Source organism: Labrus mixtus, chromosome 22, assembly GCF_963584025.1.
Source record: "Labrus mixtus chromosome 22, fLabMix1.1, whole genome shotgun sequence".
Taxonomy (NCBI): domain Eukaryota; kingdom Metazoa; phylum Chordata; class Actinopteri; order Labriformes; family Labridae; genus Labrus; species Labrus mixtus.
The window spans coordinates 21,046,414-21,071,036 of NC_083633.1; the positions used below are offsets into that span (position 1 = coordinate 21,046,414).

A 24,623-nucleotide genomic window follows, 5' to 3' on the forward strand; every position below is an offset into this window, starting at 1 on the left:
GTTGTGTCAGAAGTCATACATAGAACGCTGGACTTCTTAAGATGCACATGTTTCTAGAGTCCAGCTTTTGATGGTTTTAACAGAATCAGAGAAAACTGGAGTCGGTCTTTGTTCTTCAGACTTCTACAATCACACAGAATCTTCTCGCCTAAACGTGAAGATTATTTTTGTTGTTTTTTTATACGACAATATCCTCCAGACATCGTTGTAGTCCGATAGAAAGAGCTGTACTGAAAACATGCAGGGTGTCATGACAAATGTGAGAGTTGTGATCGATCTGAGGGGACTCAATGAAACGGTGTCGCAGATTTCTGTCAGTATTGGGGGGGGGGGGGGGGGGGGTATTGATGAGAGAACAGTCTTCAGATTGTCTTCAGATTGTGAGTGAACCTCGCCCTATAAGGTGTTGGTTATTTTAAGAGGTTTTGAAAATCAGAGGCTGCGTGTGTTTGTGAGAGCATTAAAACATCTTAAAAGTGGAGCTTCTTCTGTGGACGCAGCAGCAGCAGCAGAGCTTCGTCTGACTCACAACATTTAGTTACATAAGAGTCTGCAGGTTTTTTATGATTATTAGTCCAACTAAACAACTTTTAAGTAAAATCAGCAGCAGGAGGATTAAGGTCTGCAGACTCATCAGCTGGGTTTCTATCTGAAACTGTTTTCCTGCAACTTTCAGAGTTTAAGGAGCCAGATCAGAGCTGATGTGTGTGTGCTCCTCATCTGCAGCTGCACAGGTGTGTGTGTGTGTGTGTGTGTGTGTGTGTGTGTGTGAGTTGGTAATGAGATGAATTGAAACACCTGTTTGGGTGAGAAAGGTCTTGATGACTCTCCACCTTGAGGAGTATTTGTAGTCAAAAAACAGCAACTGGAATACAAACCGAGGCTGTGCTCAGCTGCTAAACTTTCAATGAATCACACTCTAATTATTTTTTACAGTTGCTGCTTTTATTCAGTGCACAACAAGTCAGCTGAGCAGGCGAAACACCTGAGCTTACTCGGCTCAAAGGACTGACGCCTCAGCACTGATTACCTGCAGTTTAATCCAGCCTGCAGTGCTCCGGGTTCAGGATCAGATTTAACACCTGCCCATCTTCAACTTGTATTTTTCTTGCCTGTTTTTAAGTCCTAGTCAGCACGTAGTCACGCTGTGAGCCGGTTTCTCCTCAGACATCAGATCCTACACAGACGAGTCGATTCTCTAACTTCATATTGTAAATCTCATTTTATCTTTTTAAGATTACTAAATGTGCAGAAAAGAGTTTTCTCTGAGCTTTCCATTTGTGCACGCTTCATGTTTCTTCTTTCGCACAAAAGTTAAAAGCTGAATTTTTTTTTTTTTTGTGCAAAATCAAACGATTGTCCTGAACTAAAAACGTACGACAGTTTATGGGAAACACCCGAGTATGTGTTGCAGTCCACGTCATCGACCAGCGTCCGGCCCGTTTCATGACCCGTTGAACGTGTGAGAAACAAAACGTCCCTTTAATTAATGTTTCAGACGGATACAAACAACGTGAACATATACGACGGTGCTACGTGGTAAACATGCAGTAAAAACCCTGAGGGAGCAAAATGACAAATTTCACTGTTTTTTTGTTTTTTTTTAAAGAATAAAATCACGTTAAAAAAATAAACTTCTATATTTCGTGACAGAAATTAGAGAAAAAAATTAAAACGACATCAGGGTAGTTGGTAGTCTTGTGGGTTTGATTCGTTTTGTTCATGTTTGTCGAGTTTTCGGCCAAAGTTTGAAACTTTCCTGCACCAGAACTCACCGAAGGGACCAAATGAAGTTTTCTAGTTTTTCATTTCATCAGAGCAGCTCAACACAGACGGATGGTATTAAAAAAAAAAAAGCAACATTTTCTAGATTAAAGGTCAAATGTTTTCAAAAACCTTTCAGTATGTTGTCATTTGTAATCTTTGGACATCTCTGTTTGGTACGCAGTAAAAAAAGAACACTTCACCTTCTTAAAGGTTTTTAAAGGATTTCTTGTAGAAGCTTCCGACTGCCCAAAGTGATCAAATATTAAACAGCTGATCCATCTTCACTGAGCTGCAGAGCAACAATCTCTGTCTTCTTTTCAGGATGTGTTTTTGTTTAATTCTCTTTTCTGACTCCTCACATAAGCCATCCACGCAGAGTTTCTCAACCTGTTTACGGACTTTAGATCGATTCTGGTTCCTAAAGCTTCGTTAACTGCTGTTCAGAAACTTCTTCAAAGGAAGAATGAGCGACATGTTCCACATAAATAAATCATAGATCCAGTCTGTCCTGTGTAAATGTGTCTCTGAGTCCTGACTGTCTACAATGAGGGAGAAGCTCGAGTCCCGCTGGCTGTGTTGTTGTCAGAGCCGTGTTTACATGGACGGGACGGCCGGCTCCTCCCCTTGTGTATAAAAGCTGTTTTAGTCAAGAACTAGAGAGAAGAAGAACATACTCACTGATTATTTGGATGTTAGGAAGAGTTTTTAGATCACGCTCATTCTGTGTCAGTTTACATGAAATGTGAAGCTACGAGCTAACTAAAGAGCGCTAACATTAGCATGCTAATGCTAATCTGCCTCTTGCACTTGACTCCTTCATGTGAACGCGAGTAGAGAGGGGTTGGAGGCGTGTCTCTGGAGGAGAGCGGAGGCTTCAGTATGGAGGAGGCGTGGCCAAACAGCAGTTTGTTTTGGTTTCATGTTGGTGCTCATGGGCGCCATCTACTGGATCAAAAAGTCGCACATTCTTCCTTTAACTTTTCACTTAATCGTTGGATTCACTGTTGAAATGAAAATATTGATGCGTGCAGCTTCAAACAAAAACACTGCATGATGCTCACATGTCTTATAAAGTAATCGACTGATCAGTCCCTGAACTTGTTTGGACAGTTTTTCAAACATAGAGGCCATTGGACTCTTGGGATTCACGATGCACATTATTGTCCTTATTTTGAACGACTGTAACAATGACCTTAAAATAAATAAATATGAGAAGGAACATAGATTGAAGTGGATCTTTTTAAATCAAGAATACTGCCTCTGTCTTTTTTACAGATCAAGATTTAAACTGATTTATTCTCATTTAGGTCTGAAGATTTGTGTTCCAGCACGACTTATTTTCAAAGACTGTGAGCCTATAAATGATCTTTCTGAGGACGCAAACTGATCGGAAATAACAACAACAGTGCGTCAGCAGTTCCAAAGGTTCGTTCTGATGCCTTTGAAACTATTTTTACCGGTTGAAAAAGTCCCAGAGGAACCGAGCTCACAAAGAGACGTCGAGCCAAAGTCAAACTAAAAATAAACCGGCTGAGAGAGACTGAGTTAGTCAGTGTTTCACAAGAGTTCAGAGGAATGTCTGTGATTTAAAAAAGCTATGACACGAGCGGTGATGATGATGGTGATGGTGATGATGTCATCGTGTCTCTGTGATTGCTACAGACGTTTAGAGCTACTGCTAAAGTGCAGTGATGACTGAGAGAGTGAACGGTCAGATAAATGGACATTATGAATATTTCTCCTCTCTGCAGACCAAACGCTTTATCAAAGGCTTTTATTTTTGGGATTAATTAATTCCACTGTTGTTGTCTGTGTCTCCTCTCGTCCTCTCTCACAGTCATAAGCCAAAGTCTTTGAGATATTGAAAAAGATAGATCTATAAAAGAAGTGGTTGACCCTCGCCGGGTTGCGATCCTCCCTGAACCCCGTCAGGTTTTTTTATTTTTATTATTTTTATTTCTGGGTTCTTGCTGCAGTAAATGAAATGTTTGTAATCTGTTGCTGAGGCATAGTTTGTAACCTATGCAAGGTTAGTCAACAGTTTATGTCCATCTCATTCCATCATGTTACAACAGTTTCAATAAAAGTTGAAAGATATGAAGAAGCTGTGTGATGTCATTATTGATCCAAACAGGAAGGTAAGGTTATTACGATTATATAATGGGCTAAAGGAGAGGTCGAGAAAGGCTGATGACTAAAATATTTATCTCGTAGTGCTGAATAAGAGCAGTGACAGGTGGGTCCATCTCAACATCAGTGTTAGTTTACTTTAGTTTAATTGTTTATTTGAATCAGGGACAGTGTACAAAAAAACATTGGTCTCAGAAGAGAAGAGATGCTTTGTAACAGATTTAGCTAGCTAGCTAATTTCACGCACGCACGCACGCGCGCACGCGCGCACGCGCGCACACACACACATCATCATAAGAGAGAAGAAAGACATAGAACAATTTACAGATATTAAAACATTATGTACAGTTTCCCTGAGAGATCTAAAAGGTTGTCGAGATGACACATTAATGCTGACTGGTTCCTTAAAATCCATTTTTTGACTTCCAGGATGAAAGTGCAGAAGTTTGTGCAAAGTTTAAGACTAGTTGGAAGACTATTCCATTCTTTAACGGCTTTAAAAGAAAAAACAGATTGTGCTAAAGGAGCCACGTTTAGGAATACTGCAATCTCCGTTAGAGGCAGACCTTGAAGATCTGCTTATCAGCTCAGAGCGAAGTTTCACAAAGCTTTTCAATGGTGGGGGAGCAGCATCATGGATTGTTTTGTACACTAAGCGGACATCGGTATAAAAAATGTAATTGTCAAAGCTTAGAATTTTATATTTATCAAGAATATCACAATGATGATGCTGTTGTGGTTTCCTGTCCAGAGTTTTAAGGGTTTGTTTATGAAGTGACCTTATGGGTTTTAAGACAGTCTTGTTTGCTTGAGACCAACATGATATACAGTAATGAAAGTAAGAAAAAATCATAGCACTCAAATACATTTTAGACACTTCGACTGTAAGTGAGTTCCTGATATGTCTAAAGTTGTAGTCAAGACCACATTTAACCGAGACCAAGATATACCCGAGACCAAGACCATTTTATCTAACTGCAAATTCATTTAAGTTATTTGTTCTTTTAGGCGTTTTCCTTCTAATCACAATAATGACGTGAGAAAGAAGCCGATCAGTGGCGCTCTTGACCCGTCTTGATTTCAAATCTGGAGTCAGCCGAGTATGAGACCGAGATCAATTTTAAAATTCAAGATACAGTATGTGTGTCCGTCTAGTTTGAATCTAACTTTACATCATTACTTGTGTCTTTGTTAGAAAAGTATGAAATACAAATAATACACAGGAATGAGAGTAGTTTTGAGCTCAGGAGGCAGCCGGTCAATGAGCAGGACGCCGGAGTGGAACAAACAAAACAGACGTTGAAGTGGAACAGCAGCTCGCTTAGATGTGACCGCTCTAAAATAGTCCGGCATGTGAAGCATCTCAGAGAGTCAAAACACAGTGACCCCTGTGAACAACATTTACACTTATATCACCATGACTGAACACACTCCCAGTCAGATACCCTATATATATATATATATATGTGTGTGTGGACTCTGTGTTCTGTCTGTTCTGCAGTATGGACTCTGTGCGCTGTCTGTTCTGTAGTATGGACTCTGTGTTCTGTCTGTTCTGCAGTATGGACTCTGTGTTCTGTCTGTTTTGCAGTATGGACTCTGTGCGCTGTCTGTTCTGTAGTATGGACTCTGTGTTCTGTCTGTTCTGCAGTATGGACTCTGTGTTCTGTAGTATGGACTCTGTGCTCTGTCTGTTCTGCAGTATGGACTCTGTGTTCTGTAGTATGGACTCTGTGCTCTGTCTGTTCTGCAGTATGGACTCTGTGATCTGTAGTATGGACTCTGTGCTCTGTCTGTTCTGCAGTATGGACTCTGTGTTCTGACTGTTCTGCAGTATGGACTCTGTGTTCTGTCTGCTCTGCAGTATGGACTCTGTGTTCTGTCTGTTCTGCAGTATGGACTCTGTGCTCTGTCTGTTCTGCAGTATGGACTCTGTGTTCTGTCTGTTCTGTAGTATGGACTCTGTGCTCTGACTGTTCTGCTGTATAGACTCTGTGTTCTGTCTGTTCTGCAGTATGGACTCTGTGTTCTGTCTGCTCTGCAGTATGGACTCTGTGCTCTGACTGTTCTGCAGTATGGACTCTGTGTTCTGTCTGCTCTGCAGTATGGACTCTGTGCTCTGACTGTTCTGCAGTATGGACTCTGTGCTCTGACTGTTCTACTGTATTGACTCTGTGCTCTGACTGTTCTGCAGTATGGACTCTGTGCTCTGTCTGTTCTGCAGTATGGACTCTGTGTTCTGTCTGTTCTGTAGTATGGACTCTGTGTTCTGTCTGTTCTGCAGTATGGACTCTGTGTTATGTAGTATGGACTCTGTGTTCAGTCTGTTCAGCAGTATGGACTCTGTGTTCTGTCTGTTCTGCAGTATGGACTCTGTGTTCTGTCTGTTCTGTAGTATGGACTCTGTGTTCTGTCTGTTCTGCAGTATGGACTCTGTGTTCTGTAGTATGGACTCTGTGTTCTGTCTGTTCTGTAGTATGGACTCTGTGTTCTGTCTGTTCTGCAGTATGGACTCTGTGATCTGTAGTATGGACTCTGTGCTCTGTCTGTTCTGCAGTATGGACTCTGTGTTCTGTAGTATGGACTCTGTGTTCTGTCTGTTCTGCAGTATGGACTCTGTGCTCTGTCTGTTCTGCAGTATGGACTCTGTGTTCTGACTGTTCTGCAGTATGGACTCTGTGCTCTGTCTGTTCTGCAGTATGGACTCTGTGTTCTGTCTGTTCTGCAGTATGGACTCTGTGCTCTGACTGTTCTGCTGTATAGACTCTGTGTTCTGTCTGTTCTGCAGTATGGACTCTGTGCTCTGACTGTTCTACTGTATTGACTCTGTGCTCTGACTGTTCTACTGTATTGACTCTGTGCTCTGACTGTTCTGCAGTATGGACTCTGTGCTCTGACTGTTCTGCAGTATGGACTCTGTGCTCTGTAGTATGGACTCTGTGTTCAGTCTGTTCAGCAGTATGGACTCTGTGTTCTGTCTGTTCTGCAGTATGGACTCTGTGTTCTGTCTGTTCTGTAGTATGGACTCTGTGTTCTGTCTGTTCTGCAGTATGGACTCTGTGTTCTGTAGTATGGACTCTGTGTTCTGTCTGTTCTGTAGTATGGACTCTGTGTTCTGTCTGTTCTGCAGTATGGACTCTGTGATCTGTAGTATGGACTCTGTGCTCTGTCATTTCTGCAGTATGGACTCTGTGTTCTGTAGTATGGACTCTGTGTTCTGTCTGTTCTGCAGTATGGACTCTGTGCTCTGTCTGTTCTGCAGTATGGACTCTGTGCTCTGTCTGTTCTGCAGTATGGACTCTGTGTTCTGACTGTTCTGCAGTATGGACTCTGTGCTCTGTCTGTTCTGCAGTATGGACTCTGTGTTCTGTCTGTTCTGCAGTATGGACTCTGTGCTCTGACTGTTCTGCTGTATAGACTCTGTGTTCTGTCTGTTCTGCAGTATGGACTCTGTGCTCTGACTGTTCTACTGTATTGACTCTGTGCTCTGACTGTTCTACTGTATTGACTCTGTGCTCTGACTGTTCTGCAGTATGGACTCTGTGCTCTGACTGTTCTGCAGTATGGACTCTGTGCTCTGTCTGTTCTGCAGTATGGACTCTGTGTTCTGACTGTTCTGCAGTATGGACTCTGTGTTCTGTCTGTTCTGCAGTATGGACTCTGTGCTCTGACTGTTCTGCTGTATTGACTCTGTGTTCTGTCTGTTCTGCAGTATGGACTCTGTGTTCTGACTGTTCTGCAGTATGGACTCTGTGTTCTGTCTGTTCTGCAGTATGGACTCTGTGCTCTGACTGTTCTGCTGTATTGACTCTGTGTTCTGTCTGTTCTGCAGTATGGACTCTGTGTTCTGCAGTATGGACTCTGTGTTCTGTCTGTTCTGCAGTATGGACTCTGTGTTCTGCAGTATGGACTCTGTGCTCTGACTGTTCTGCAGTATGGACTCTGTGTTCTGTCTGTTCTGCAGTATGGACTCTGTGTTCTGACTGTTCTGCAGTATGGACTCTGTGTTCTGACTGTTCTGCAGTATAGACTCTGTGTTCTGTCTGTTCTGCAGTATGGACTCTGTGCTCTGACTGTTCTGCTGTATGGACTCTGTGTTCTGACTGTTCTGCAGTATGGACTCTGTGTTCTGTCTGTTCTGCAGTATGGACTCTGTGTTCTGACTGTTCTGCAGTATAGACTCTGTGTTCTGTCTGTTCTGCAGTATGGACTCTGTGCTCTGACTGTTCTGCTGTATGGACTCTGTGTTCTGTCTGTTCTGCAGTATGGACTCTGTGTTCTGACTGATCTGCAGTATGGACTCTGTGTTCTGTCTGTTCTGCAGTATGGACTCTGTGTTCTGACTGATCTGCTGTATAGACTCTGTGTTCTGTCTGTTCTGCAGTATGGACTCTGTGTTCTGACTGTTCTGCAGTATGGACTCTGTGTTCTGTCTGTTCTGCAGTATGGACTCTGTGCTCTGCAGTATGGACTCTGTGTTCTGTCTGTTCTGCAGTATAGACTCTGTGCTCTGCAGTATGGACTCTGTGCTCTGTCTGTTCTGCAGTATGGACTCTGTGTTCTGTCTGATCTGCAGTATGGACTCTGTGTTCTGTCTGTTCTGCAGTATGGACTCTGTGTTCTGCAGTATGGACTCTGTGCTCTGTCTGTTCTGCAGTATGGACTACGACTCGTCTGTAACTGCTCCAGCAACAGAACCACAGTAACAGTGACACTGCTGCACACTGAGAGCACTCACACTGAATAACAGAACAGAACAGTCAAACCTCAGAGGTGACCTCTAAAACACTTCAATGTAAACTAATGTACATGAAAACCTGCTCATGTAACACAGTGACTAATAAACCAGGCTGAGAGTCACTTCATGTACAAACTCACTACTGCAGGGTTTAAATTACATTTAATTACATCATTTGTTTGTCTAATGAATGGTGTTAATCATTATAACTAGGGCATGTCTATGAATTCAGACTGCATAACGTGATAAAATGCATCCCATGGTGGCCCAATTTCTAGGGGAATTTGAATAAGTGCTTGACAACATGCCTTTCCATTTGAACTAACATCATGCACCATAACTTAATAAAACGCCCAATGGTGTGTAAATCTTTAAAAAGTGACATTTAGGATGCAGATACAGTGAGGAAATGTGTTGAGGTTCATTCCAGGATGCCTGTGCAGGAGAAAGAAGTTGAAAAGGTTCTGTCAGTGGTGCCTATTTAGAGGGAGATCATCCTCTAGGTTCCCAAACTTTTCAGCCTGCGACCCCTAAAATGAAAGTGGTAGAGCCTGGGGATTGTCATTGTCCCTGGAGGTGCACGGTTAAAACATTAAACGGGCAAATAACAGCCTAAATACCATGAAAACAACAACTTTGAATAATCTCTACTGTACATCAACATTTTTGTTTTCAGTAGAGTAGTATGTCCCCCTTTCCGGATTTAGATTCTGGTCCTGAATGCTCTGGATTTGTTTGGACCAGAGGAAGGTAGGTGGTTTTAAGGCGACCCCCACACGACCATATACTCTTTCATGTCCCTCAGGTCTTTGTGCTAAGCAAGGCTAAAAGATCCTGGGCTATAGTGCTTGTATTGATGGCACAGCGGTGAAACTGAAATGAATCTTCTCGTCTGACAGCGATAAACAAATATACCCCAAAAATGTCGGCCGAACCTTAAAACAGACTGTTGCACATTTCTCCTGATCCGCCGCGCGTCTCCTCTGGATTTTAAATCCTGTTGCTTTTTCTGACACTAATTCCTGCACTGTTTTTCATAAGATTCTGTTTTCCCTCTTCTGTGTGTGCATGAATCATAGCGAGACTGAGAGCACTGCGGCATACAGTAAATGTTAAGAGTGTGTGCTGAAAAAAGAGAAGAGCTGTTTCTGTATATATGGAGACAGAGAGGGAGCCGGGGGCAGAGAGCATGTTGGGTTAGTGTGGGTGGACACAGAGGGAGATCCAGAGGAGGACAAAAAAAACAACAGAAAACAAAGAGAAATAGAGGAGAAGAGGGGAGAGGAGGAGGAGGAGGAGGAAGTATACCAAACAGAGAGGAGCTATTTAAAGGAAAAAGAGGAGCTCAGGTTAGATGATAAAAAGCAGAGGAAGGTAAACAGACCTATTGGATGCAGGGCTAGAGGCAAATTAGAGTTTTAGTTGAATGATGCAGTCACTGAAAACATGAAGCATTATGGGTATTTACATTTCAAGGCCCCAATTTAAATGTTATAAGAAGCCCCTGTGTGTTTTGAGCTGTTCCAAAATCAGAAACTCAACATCAAAATTGTTGATCTGCGGCAAGCTACGAACGTTAGCGACTACAGCTAACTGGCTCACAGGAGTCTCTGTATGGCGTCCATGGTGACAAACAGCAGCCAGCTCGTAATGTTCAGGTGGATGAACTGGAGGCTACAACCTGAGACACCACAGGCCAGAGAGCATCTCCTCCCACAGAGCACGCTTCCACAACAGCTTCCACTCCTGCAACTGTAAGACTCACCCACCTGAGGTGATCATGTCTATAAACCCCTCGATTTCAGCCCTGCTCAGAACAGGCTGTTTCTGTGTCTGTACCTTTAAATATGTAAATGAGTTGTGTCTGACCACGCCCCCTCTCTGGAAGGACTTGGGTGTACTCGGTGCTTTCTCGCTCCATGTCCTATTGTTTACGGTGAGAAGGCAGACTCAGAGGGCAGAACAAACACCTAGCTGTGGGAGTGTCACCCACCTGGGGGAGGGGCTACTGCCCTTTGTGATGTCATGAAGGGAAAATCTCCAAACAGCCTGTTTGAGCACACATTTTCTGAAAAGTGGAGCAGGCAGAAGACGGAGAGGATGGACTTTTCTCATCATTGAGGGGTTTGTAGACGGACTAGAGACACAACAATGTTGATGAATTCACAAAATGTTGATGAATGACAGTTGGGATGGAAAGTAGATGCATGATAGATAGATCTGTCTGTGCACTGCAGCAGAGTTTGGAGCTGCAGGGTCGAGCTCGGCTCAGTCGCTGTTTTCTTTTGTTGGAGTGGAAACCTGCCAGAAGCCAGATCTCCAGAATCCTCAATCAGTGAATATTTTTCCTGCTTTTATTCATGCCAACAAAAAGTCTAAAAACATATCTTGCTCTGGGAGTTTTTATGATGGGATTCACACCTGGATGTATTGAATGTGTGGTCCAGATTTTCACTGAACTTAATCAGAGAGAAAAAGGACCAATAAGAGCCCTGTGAGAGGTTTGTTTGTCCAGTCAGGTGTGGAAACCAGTCAGCCTGCTCGAACACAGCTGAGAATCACTGACCTTGTGGCTGTGATGTATAATGTGGGTGCAGCGTTGGCACCGGCTGCAAACACCCACTCATCCACCCACATGCACCGTCTCTCTCTCGCTCTCTTTATGCAGACATACACACACACGGCTAACCTAATCGCCCGCCCGCCTGTCTCCTCCAGTTTCATTTTCCACTGCAGCCTTCCACTTCTCACCTGATCGGATCAATCTATTCAGGCAGAGAGGAGGAGGAGGAGAGCCGGGCCGGGCAGAGCCGAGTAGAGCCAGGCTTCCTCCTCAAACACTAAAGTGCAGAATGCCTGACACAACAAGAGAACAAACATTTGGCTCGTTGTCTTTCTTTTCTTCCTCGCTCTGCTGACACAGAGCTCTGAGCGCCAAACACCAGCGTCCATATGGACTCACAGCGTGAAATGAAGACAGAACCCGCTCTGACTCTGCTCTTTGTTCTGCATCAGTTTGTCCATTAAGTTACAAGCTATTAAAAATACTCAGGAGGAAGAAGAAGAACAATTTAGATATGTGCTTAATTTCTCACGTCTCAGCTGAGCGAGCTGCAGAAAACAAAGACATCAGCTGTGAAGGATGTCTGGCCCTGCTGTCAAAAAATCTGTTAAAACGACGGCATCGAGAAGCTTTTGTTTCACACGTCTTCTTAGCATGTTTAGCATGCTAACATTGGTAAGTTTGTGGATGGATCAAATTGGTCCATGATTCAGACCAGAGCAAACGAGCTAAAGATGAGAAAACGCCCTGAGCGTCTCTGGCTTATTTTAATCTGAACCACATTCACTGACCGACATCTGATACTGCTGTTTAGACTTTGAAGCTCTGAGTTAGTAAAAAGAATCTGAAAGACATTTGCACCTTTTAAAAGACGTGTTAAAATCCTGTCTGAGGTTTAAACAATGACCTTTCAAATCAGTAAGGTATCTCAGATGTTATTTTCTATCAGGGAGCACGATGGTGGAAGGAGCGCAGTCTGGTGTCCTGTTCCGTCTTGTATCATATTAAGTTATAAAATATTCACATCTGTACTGCCTGTACTGTACGAGCCGCCTGTAAGAGGAGAGGAGGCCGCGGAATCAAAAGAACCGAGGAGACTCTTTCGGAGTACAGGCCGAGCTGTCAGTCATCACAAACTGTTGATGTCATCATGGCAGAGGAAACAGAAAAGCATGTCTTTTTTATTTTTACTTTTGCAAAACGAGCTGGAATCTAAAAGTTTGCAGCATCTTGATTTGTGACCCTGTCAGCTTGTTCCTTTCCTCTCAAACTCCTCACACCACGGGGTCATTTGGCCAGATAATCCATCCGGCCATCCCAGAATCCAGGATCGGGAACACCCCCCTGGGATTATGAGGAGTGGTGAATCCAGCCCAAATCTGCCCAATTACTCTCTAATGTGGGGCCGGCTTTAAAGTATCAGGAAGTCGTTTTTTTGTAGCATAAAAACTACAGTTAGCAGAGACTGTTTTTTAAACATGATACGATAAGACAGATCAGATATTTCAACATGTGAAAAACTTAATTTGAAAACAGGAATCTGCACATTTGGTCACAGGTAGAAAGTCTTTCTGTCTGCCTACAATTCTACAGTTCACTTATCAGACTCTTTTATCCAAAGAGACGTACATCAGAGAGTAAGAACAACACAAGCAAGGATCTAGAAAAAAGGGAACAATGTCAGTAAGAGCAAACGATCAGCTTTGAGTCTGATTGGACACACAGGTGCTGACAGGAAGTGACCAGAGGCAAAGCACAACATTGAGGGCAGTTCTTGAGAGCTCTAATCAGTATAGAAACCATCTTATAAGTCGTCGTTATCAAACAAAAACCATCGTCATTACCATCATCATCATCAATAATATGGAGACCATCATCATTAAGTTAGTAGGTATTCATGAAAGAGCTGGGTCTTTAGCTTTTTCTTAAAGGTGCAGAGGGACTCTGCAGATCACATGGAGTTTGGAAGTTCATTCCACCACCGGGGGGCACCACTGTCTGTCTGTCTGTCTGTCTGTCTGTCTGTCTGTCTGTCATCAGCTGTCTCAGCATGTGATCTCCATGGTCTCTGCTGACCGTGCCTGTCTCACTCTTTCCACCAGTCTGAACTTTACAACCTCTCTCTCTCTCTCTCTGTGCACCTGTCCTTGATCGGCCATGTAAGGAGGATCAGAACACCTCCTCCTCCTCCTCTGACGACAACAACAACGACTTTTTCACACCACCTCAGGTATGCTGTGTGTGATGGAGAGTAAAAGTAAACCTTCTAAGAACTCTGATGTAGAATCATTAAAACAACCCTGATGCTAAATCTGGAGGAATCTTTGTGGATTACATCATGTTGCAGCAGCTTTTCAAAGAAAGCTGCGTCGCTCTCCTCTCCTGCTCTGCACTTAAGTTCCTGTCTCCCCTCTGGATAAATATCTGTCCCTCGTGGCCTTAAAATAGCCGCGCAAACGACACATTTTCACATTACGGCGGGTCGTATAAGCATGATGGGCTGTCAATGGGTCGCCTTAACCAAATGTAGGATCCCAAATCCCCCTCTCAGCAGCTCTAATCTGATGTGAGGGGAGAGAGAGAGAGAGAGAGAGAGAGAGAGAGAGAGAGGGAGGGAGGTGTTAGCCAAAAGATCGACCGCTGAGGTTCAGGAACTAGAAACATGATTGAGCTGTTTAAATTTCTCAATGCCAGCTGGGAAATGTAGTCCACTCAGCTCTTCTCACAAGGCATGCTGGGAGATGGATGTTGTGTTTTAGGAGTAAAGAGCCACTTTATCCTTCCTCGCTATAGGTGTCCACTTCACCTTTTTAGTGAGTACAGTATGTTATTCTTCTTTTCTCTAGTCCCTCAATGAAACAACTTTTATACACGAGGGGAGGAGTCAGCCGGCCGTCCTGGCGATGTAAACAAAGTGAAGATAGGACTCTGAAAACTCTGAAAACATCACAGACAGTGGGACTCGGGTGTTATACCCATTGTAGACAGTCATGACTCACAGAGTTATTTTCAGAGGAGATACTTGATTTCTACATTTAAGTGTGAAACATCACAAATAAAGACTTTAAAGATTTGATCTAAAACTTGAGAGCAACGAGCACAAACATGTTGAAGGGAAACCCGACATCCTTCTGGTCTGTGTGTGTTGTCCTGCTCATCTCACATCTCTGTATCCGTCTCTGTCAGCCGCCCCGCTGGTCTTTGGCATGAGGACAACAACAGGACAACTGAATGATTGATACCAGACAAAGCTTTGTAAAGCAGGCCTCTAAATGATGGATGACACAAAGCTGCAGTCAACACACAGCTCTGACTCTTCAGTTACAAGGTGCAAAGTGCAAAACCCGGCGGCTTAGCTCGTCACCTGAGACTGTGTGTGTGTGCGTGTGCGTGCATGTGTGTGTGTGTGTGTGTGGGAGTTTTATGAAGCACTCTAAAGTTCAAGCAAGCAGGAAAACACCCCAAAGAGGCTCTTACCCCTCGCCCGGCAAGGAAACCAAAAAGAGTCCAAAGAAGGAGTTATGAGACGCAGGTTAAAGCGTGCTCGGTGATATGACCATGTGACTATCACACTCGCTTTGTTCTGTTATTTCAGTTGAAGCGGGCATGAATAAAAGGTGAAATCATTGTGCGAGTAATTCAAGAACCCGCTGCTGCTGCTGTTGACACCCGGAGCTGTGGCTCTCTGTGAAAGACCACGTTATGAAAACTTTGATTTAAAGAAAGCTCAGCCTTCATTAACATAACCCTGCCCCTCACCCTGTGGAGGTTTTCTCCATGTCTTTGGTCACACATCGCCCTGCAGCCAGGCCTTCCACAGGACGGCCCTGACACACTGGCTTCAGCTTGTGTGAGCAGCACATACTGTAAGGACCGGACTGCCGGTTGAGGATGGAGACAGAACTCTAAAAATAGGAGCTGTGAATAATGCGTCAAAACAATCGTCTTGAGGACAAAAGGACGGTTTGGAGAGGCGTCTTCTGAGGGCGGCCGAGCTGAGAGGACTGGTGTCAGATTAATGTCAGTCAGAGAGGAGGGAGCGCAGAGACGTCGGCTGAGGAAGGTCATCGAGAACTAAAGTTCATCGTCCTGCTCATGTATCCGCCTTTGTTTAGGGTCTAGCTGCTTCTTCAGACAGACACAGGAATTCTGAATTGTTAGAAAATTATTGTTAGAAAATTAACTTTGCAGATTTTTTTCTGTTTCACATCTCGTAAAGTCTGCGTGCGGCGCTTACAGTCCATGCTGCACATATCGGAGCTAATCGCACCCTCTCTCAAAAATCTTGTTTTCATTATAGGCGGGTGGCATCTTGATGTTAAGATGGAGAAGCAAGATAAATCTAACTACCTTTCTAGTTATACTGGTTCTATAAGTAATGCATAAAGCACAACACACCCTAAACTACAAAGAGACAACATTTCAAGAACATGTCAACTACACACACTAAGAATTTTTTCTCATTAGTCCACTGCACAGCTCTTTGCATCATGCATTTTTAAATTCTATTTTATATATTGTAATATCTTCTCATACTGTATTATTTAAGTTGTTGTTAGTTCTGCTTTATTTCCTTGTTAATTGTTTAGCACCAATACACCAAGACAAATTCCTTGTATGTGTAAATGTACTTGGCAATAAAACCAGATTCTGATTCTGAACTGGGAGTCATGCCAGTTGATATTTGTCTTGTTATTATTAGTAAAAATTAAAATAAATCATTAAATATTAAAAAACGGTGAATTAAAATCAGTTATATGTAAACGTTGATGCTTTTTATTCAGAAACCAATGTGGTGTCTACATGTGGTACCGACCGTTAATTACCCCCCCTAGCTGTACAAGTAGATCCGTCCGTGTGACGTCAGAGTCGAAGCGGGAAAAATTCAAAATTCAATCAAAGAAACACTGGAAGACTCCGGAGCTGAATTAAAAGACGTAATAAAGAGATAATTATTACTACGGGTAGGTTACACAGGAAGAGGGAGGTAAAAGTTGACAAATAATAATAAAATAATGTCGAGTTTCATAGCCGACCGTTTACAGATAAAATATGTTTCATGTAAAAACGACGTAATAACCGTTGATTACGTTAACGTCAGGTAAACTCCTGCTTACCTGTAACAAACGGACAGAGGAGGAGGAGGAGGAGGAGCAGCTGGATCCAGAGGAGGACAACCGGAAGAGGAGACCTCTCCAACAGGTGATACAGGTAAGGACAGGTGTTTTTTTTTTTTTTCAACCTTTATTTAAACAGGTAACGTCGGTGAAAAACAAACAGGGTCTCCCTCACAAGAGAGAAGGGTTAACTTTAACTAACCTATAGCTCATTTTGTGTTGCTTTTGTTTTGAAGTTGTGCTGAACATCCGGTGTTTCTGACACACAGGTGTGTCACTATCAGGTGTTTGTGCTCCTGTTCTGTAAATAGAATAGAATAGAATAGAATGACTTTATTGATCCCAAACTAGGAAATTGTGGCGTTACAGCAGCAGGTTATCCAAACACACAATATGAGTAAAAAACACAATGTTAGCAAATCTAAACACAATATAATATTAAAAACTAAGAATGTGAATATATACAACCAGGATTTAACTAAACATTACTAGTCTTAAATATGAAGATTAAATATGAAAGATTAAATGTAAATGTTCAAAAACAGAGTTGTAAATGGACAGTATTGACGTAAGTTAAAGTGCAGAGTGTAGACATATAAGCAGAAACTATTCAATATAACGGCGAGTAGACAAATGAAGTGAACATGAGTGCAGGGATAATTTGTAAATGTAACATGTGCAGAACAGATGACAGTATGGAGAGACAGATATTATCATGATGACAGTTCTCTGCTCACATGAGGTGAGCTGTTGTACAGAGTTATGGCCTTCAGTAAGAAAGATTTCTTGTATCTGTCCTTGTGACAGCGGAGTTGTATCAGTCTGTTGGAGAAGCTGCTCCGCTGTTTGTCCAGTAGGGTGTGCAGAGGGTGATCAGGATTATCCATAATGGATAACAGTTTCCTGTTGAATGCAGGTAAATGTTGTGTCAGCTGTGAGTCCCTCAGAACTTATTCTTTATATTCTGATTCCTCCTCCATTGACAAACAGACATTTAAAATAATTTGCACATTTTTGATTGCTGAAGGTTGAATAGTAATTTTGCACAGATGTTGATGTGCTACCTTAAAAGAAGAAGAAGAAGAAGAAGAAGCTATATTTGACCCAGATGTACACATGATGTCCCATATTGACACTGTGGGAGCTGAAGCCTTTAATATAATCCTCCTTCATCACTGCTCACTGTGACTGATGTGAACATGATTGGCATTATGAGACACACACACACACACACACACACACACACACACACACACACACACACACACACACACACACCATGCATCCTCTGCCAAAGCCCTGCTCTCCTCCATCAGGTCTGCAGCTCCACCTTGTGGCTGCACGGCAGAACCACACTCTCTGTTTTCTATTAAAACAACAACATTATGGATACACACACCGTCACATCATCCAATACACAATCCATCACACACCGCCCGTGGGAGGGGACGCCGCGCTCGAGCCCTGGCAACTGGCGAATAGTACTGTGTGTCGCCATGGTAACCTGTGAACTGGTGAGAGGGGAAGAGAGGAGGAGATGTCAAAAAAAACGGAGCGAGGAGAATGGCTGCACGAGAGGAAGTGAGAGAGAGAGGAAACAGCCTCAGGTTTTTTTGCTTTTATTGATGAGACGATGAGATAACAAAATAAAATAAATCTCGTCCTGTCTGCGAGAATAAGGCCGAGGAGGCCTCCAGGACACGTGCAGTGCTACTACGGTTTGCCTGGATTGTGTTTGTGAGTCAACGTCCCTGATGTGTGACCAGTTTAATGAGAGATAAAGTAGGACAGGCTGCTCCTGCCGGGCACTTCTCAAACACGGCGCCGGTAAATAAGAGACAAAACGAGGAGGCCGCATGTCAGCAGCAAAACACCTGTGAGTGTTTATCAAACATGTCTTCTCCCAGAATGTTAACCTCACATGCTAAGTGTATTTCCATATCCAGGTTTTTCTTTCTAGTCCGTGTAGATCCTTTATACCTGCAGACACGTCGACTGTCTGTTTCCCACAATGCAAAGCGCCAGGTCAAAGATCGAAATGACGGACATCCAGCAGATGGCAGTGCCAACCACCATAAACACCAACAGAAGAAGAAGAAATGACGGACGGCAACGTTCTTTAAAATCATGAAAATCGAAATGAATCTCTTGTCGTCTGCTTTTTTCAGACCGTGAGTGGACGCTACACGGTGGCGGCGTTGGATGTCAGCTGGGCTGTTGTTAACTTCCTGGTTATCTGATCCCATTCATACACATTCACACGCCGCTGATGAGGCAGTGGGAGCAACTTGGGGTTAAGTGTCTCGCTCGAGGACACATCAGACATGTGGCTGCAGGAGCTGGGGATCGAACCCCCGACCTTCAGGTTGACTGAGCCACAGCCGCCCCCCCCCCCCCCCCAAAAAAAATGAAACTGGTTCCCCTGCATTTTGTGGTATTTGTAATTTTAAACTCATGATAATCTTAAGTCTTAAAGTTGCAGCAGCAGATGATTGATTAACTCATGTAAATCTCAGTTTCAGCACGTTTAGCAGAAAACCAGAACATGACGGCTCGCTTTGTTGTTGTAAAGATCAAGAGCTCAAACACTAAATTCCAACAAGACGAGGGAATCTAACCCGGTCCGGTGTGCACAGCAGGAGATGACAAAAGAGAAGCAACAGAAAGTAAAAAGGTCTTTTTTAACTTGATGCTCGTAGAGTGTAGAGAGATTGTTAAAGTGAAGCGATGGTCGAGTCCCCCCGAGGATCCACAGATGCTGTCTGATGTGAAAAAGAGCTCCGAATTATATAACCACCTCTGAATACAGACTGAAGGCTGCCGGCACAGTAAGAAGCATAGTAGGGCAAACCTGTGTGTGTGTGTGTGTGTGTGTGTGTGTGTGTGTGTGTGTGTGTGTGTGTGTGTGTGTGTGTGTGTGTGTGTGTGTGTGTGTGTGTGTGTGTGTGTGTGTGTGTGTGTGTGTTCTGGTTGGGAATTAAATGTGCAGGATGATGTTCCCTCATGCTGAAAAAATCTGTCCTTCCTTTTCTTGTTTCTCTCCTGGGGTGTGTTTACATTCATGAGTATGAGTGTGTGTTTCTGTGTGTGTGTGTGTGTGTGTGTGTTTCTGTGTGTTTCTGTGTGTGTGTGTGTGTGTGTGTGTGTGTGTGTGTTTCTGTGTGTTTCTGTGTGTGTGTGTGTGTGTGTGTGTGTTTCTGTGTGTTTCTGTGTGTGTGTGTGTGTGTGTGTGTGTGTTTCTGTGTGTTTCTGTGTGTGTGTGTGTGTGTGTGTGTGTGTGTTTCTGTGTGTGTGTGTGTGTGTGTTTCTGTGTGTGTGTGTGCATGTGTGTGTGTGTGTGTGTGTGTGTGTGTGTGTGTGTGTCTCTGGAGGCTTCTGGTAAAGTCCAAACAGGCGCTGTAGTGTCATTTTCACTTCTTTAAATGCGGCAGCTTCAGTAACAACATGTTTAATCTCCAATTAAACGAGCGCTCTTAAGCCTCTTTTAGCTCGTTGTTTTGGTTTTCAGCACATTTTTCGTTTTGGTTCAGTCTCAGCGATGTTCTGATAAACTCACGACAACAACCTGCTCGGGCTACAAGCGTCAGACAGTTAAAGTTAAACAAGCTCTCAAACCTTTAAAACTTTTTACACTCATTAAAAATGAAGCCCATGCTGAAGTGTAACATCCTGCAGTTCCTGGAGTGTCCACTAGAGGCTGGCTGCAGAAGCACAGGAAGTCACATACACACCCATTCTAAAAAGCCTGTTTTTACAGCAGAGATTAACATGTTTACAGCCTGGTTCAAAAAACAAATAGGTGTGATTATCTCATGTCTCGATCAATAAAATAATGGAGATTGTGTAAAAGTTTCAGACATTTTGACAACTGTACAGCTAGGTCCTTTTTTTCAATCCCGATCCCCCTGGGGTCAATCAATTTGTATGGAAGCTTATACTAATACATCACGACTTATGTGTTGATTAAATTGTGTGTTTATAATCTTAACCTGCAAAGAAACGAGAGACAACAGATAAATGTGCAGCTCGATATTTTCTTTAGATATTCACTGAGTAGAAAACAGAATAAGTCAAGTACCTCAAAGATGTATCTATAAGCTCAATACTTTGGTAAATTACTTCAGACTGCGTGCAAATCTGTGCGTGCAAATATCTGAGCAATATACATTAAGACATATATATATATATATATATAGTGTGTGTGTGTGTGTGTGTGTGTGTGTGTGAGAGAGAGCAGAAGACCCTTAATACCTCTCTCCCCCTAAAGCTTTTCACTCTTAATACCCTCGTCTGAGAGGGAGAGGGAGAGTCAGATAGAGAGAGAGAGAGAGACAGGGAGGGTGTTCAACATACACTCAGAGAGAGAGAGAGAGAGAGAGGATCTGTCTGGGGATTTGGACAGCTGTCAATTAAAATCCCTCGACACAATCCACCTCTCCTCCTCCTCCTCTCCCTCCATCACATCCCTCTGCTCAACGGCACTCCTGCAGCACACACACACACACACACACACACACACACACACACACACACATACACACACACAGACACACAGACACACACACACACACACACACACACACACACACACACACACACACACACACAGACACACACACACACACACACACACAGGCTTCCCCTTTCCTCCTCACTGTCTCACCCTCCCTCCCGCCGTCCCTCTCTCCTGGGTCTGACATGCATGTGTGTGTTTTGTGTGTGTGTGTGTGTGTGTGTGTGTGTGTGTGTGTCTGTGTGTGTGTGTGTGTGTGTGTGTGTGTGTGTGTGTGTGTGTGTCTGTGTGTCTGTGTGTGTGTGTGTGTGTGTGTGTGTGTGTGTCTGTGTGTCTGTGTGTGTGTATGTGTGTGTGTGTGTGTGTGTGTGTGTGTGTGTGTGTGTGTGTGTGTGTGTGTGTGTAGAGAGCAGGCCGAGGCTGTTGTTGTTATTTCTCCGAGGCTGTAATCCTCTCTCTCTCTCCCTCTCCCTCTCTCTCTCTCTCGCTCGCTCGCTCACTCTCTCTCTCTCTCTCCAGCCCCTGACAGCCTCTGTTGAGTTATTGTAGCCGTGTGTGTGTGTTTGTGTGTGTGTGTGTAGTGTGTGCATGTGTGCGTTGTTAATATCCTCTGTAGGCTGCTGTGAACAAGCAGAGATTTTCTTTTTGTATCTGGTGATCTGGGTTCCTGAGGGCTTTTAAACACACACACACACACACACACACACACACACACACACACACACACACAGACACACACACTGAGGCCTGGGTAGGGCTTCCCCTCCTCCATCTACCGACCACACTGTGAGAGCGAGCATGCTTGTGTGTGTGTGTGTGTGTGTGTGTGTGTGTGTGTGTGTATTGGGGGGTACCCTGGCTACATGTTAAAGCTGGAGGTGTGATTCGTGACCAGTGGAGGCTGCTGATTGGCCCACACTTCCAGTTCAGCGCTCACTCATTGCAAACACACACAAACACACACACACACACACACACACATTAATTCAGTTATCTAAATATTGATCAAGGTAATCACACATCATACTCTTCTCTCAGATCCTAACGGGAAAAGGCCCCTCGACCACACATCGAGAGCAACCAATCACGTCAGCATGACTGAGACAGCCATCAAATAGCCAACGACGCACCGTTCGCTCTACCTGCCAATCAAATCATCACCTGATGCCCTGCTCGTGCTACTAGCTTAGCTTCACGCAGAACAGAACAATTTACACGTTTACAGTTTTTTCTTTTGTTTGTTTGTTTACACCAGCCTTTTGTCAAAGTTAAGACTGCCGCGGCCGCTTTGAAATACAAAATTATAAAAAAAAATTATGACTACATCTATAACTTTCAGTAAGGGTAAAATTATTGGACAACATGATATTATGGGAAGATAGACACAAAAGTTTAGTAAACATTATGTCCATGAATAGTCATGACGCGCCTTACTAATCAGTTAAAGGGTTAACTCATGGTAAATCATCAATATTGTGATATTTTATTTTTATACTTGGTGGAGGGCTTTTCGCGGCCCACATGCAGTACCCACACGGCCCACCAGGGGGCCGCGGCCCACACTTTGGGAAGCACTGGTTTACACTAATGTGGTGTGTGAGAACAGTTGTGATTCAGTGTGGTACTCTGGACCGTCCTCAGGATTATAACGGCATTATTCACACCTCTGTTGAAATATGTGACCGACACAATAATCTGTTCCGTCCTCCATGACTTCTTTTTTTTTTTTTTTTTACTTTTATTCACCATATACGCACTCACACAATTAAAAAAAAGAGATACAAAAAAGAGGGGAACTGTGGTACGATACAATTTTACAAGCGGATTTAGACAAAAACAAACAGACAAACAAAACAAAAGGAAAAGGGTCAGTAAATAAAATGAAAGAATTAGACAAAATAAGTAAATGAGCAAACAGGACAAAGAAAAACATGGGGACAGTATAGAAACAACATGATGTAAAATAAAACTGGTGGGATAGGTTGTACACATGGTGACCATTTTTGGTGTTGTTTGTTTGTTTTTGTTTTGTTTTTCACTTTGTCTGGGTGCTAACATGATGACTGTTTGTAAATTATATTAACTCGATGACTTCTGAAGATTGTCAGAAAAAAACTTTCATATTCTTCTTTAACAACACTTTTGTGCCTTAATTAAGTGAACTTCTAAAAGCCAAAATACACACACACACACACACACACACACACACACACACACTGATGGTGTGGAGGAGGAGGCAGATTCATTGGAGCTCATTTTAACGCTCTACCGTCTTTGACACTGACGGCCAATTCTCCAAAGCAGAATGTGAGCACGCTCAGATTGCTTCCTGCACGACAACAACATTTTCTTTTTTTTTTTCCTCTGGGAGAATCAGGCCGAGCAGGGAGGACGCGATGTGACGCCATGTTGACAGAGACCTCGTCTGTGGGTTTTGTTTTGGCACTACGATGAGGACCTGAGCGTGTTTCTGGTCTCAGCTCTGCATTGTGTGGATTCATAACGAGCCGAACCATCAGATTGTATGAACGTTGTGATTGTTTGGGTCGAGGCTGAACTCGGCCTCCTCCTCCTCCTCCTCCTCCTCCTCCTCCTCCTCCTCCTCCTCCCTCTACTCCTCCTCCTACACATCAGCATCTGTTCAAACGCTCGCTGACAAATCTCTGTGCAGCCACCAATCACCAATCATACTCCGCTGATTTCATAAAAAAGGTCCTCTCCCTGGCAACGCCTGACCTCATCAAAACACACACCGAGTGTTTTAAATCCGGCCCGGGCTCTATTTCACAGCAACTGAAATTCAAATCCTTTTAGCAGCATCTGAAGCCTTTTCTGCACGTAATCTGTGAGCATGTTTTTAAGCTGCGAGAGGGAAACTGTTACTTTAAATGACTGGCACGCATGACGTGGTGTCCTTGATTTTCCTGCTTGCACATGTCCTCTCTGTGTGTTATTATGCAGGCATCTGCTGTCAAGACTTCTTAAACTCATCGCAGCGTTTCCTCCCGCTCTCCCCTCCACGCCGCTCGCTCCATGCAGCAGCCCTGAGCCCACAAACACACACTCACACACACACACACACACACACACACACACACACACACACACACACACACACACACACACACACATAGCACACAGACGAGTGCACGCAGAGTGGATCACGGGGAAGAGGACACACAGTGTGAGGCATGCACACACACACACACACACACACACACACACACACACAGATCTGTGATGATGGGGGGTTAGTGAAGCTCCCTCAGGTGTTGGGGAGTCTGACTCAGGCCTACTGTCAGCCCCACAGCACCGCTCGTCTCCTCACATGCACCAAATCTGACGTTTTCCTGCTACTGTAACACACACACAGACACATGCACACACACACACACATAAACACACACACACATAAACACACACACACATAAACACACACACACATAAATAATAACAGGAACAATTCTGTGCTTCATGTGATAGGATGGCTGGCAGGTGAATACACAGACCCTGAACTTTTTTTGTTTAACAAAGTCGAGTTTATTTGATGAAATCTGGAAGTTCAGATTGATGCACTGTTGTGTTTGTTAGCTTAGCTTAGCATAAAAACAGCCAGCCTGGCTTTGTGCAAAGGCGAGAAAATCCAGTTATACACGAGTCCTGCCCCATAAAAATAGACTCCTGAATCATCAGTCAAGAACAGGAATTGGTATTGTTAGGATTTATCGATACTCGTAGCGGTAATTATCGATGTGTTACAACGCTTATGGGAAGCTTAACGCTACTCTGTACTGG

At 43.6% G+C, this 24,623-nt stretch overlaps 1 protein-coding gene across 1 annotated transcript in view; it reads right to left on the reverse strand.

Moving 5' to 3' along the window:
- ptprb (protein tyrosine phosphatase receptor type b) overlaps positions 1 to 24,623 on the reverse strand; it is a 282,274-nt gene that overhangs the window by 86,988 nt on the left and 170,663 nt on the right. The window lies entirely within an intron of this gene.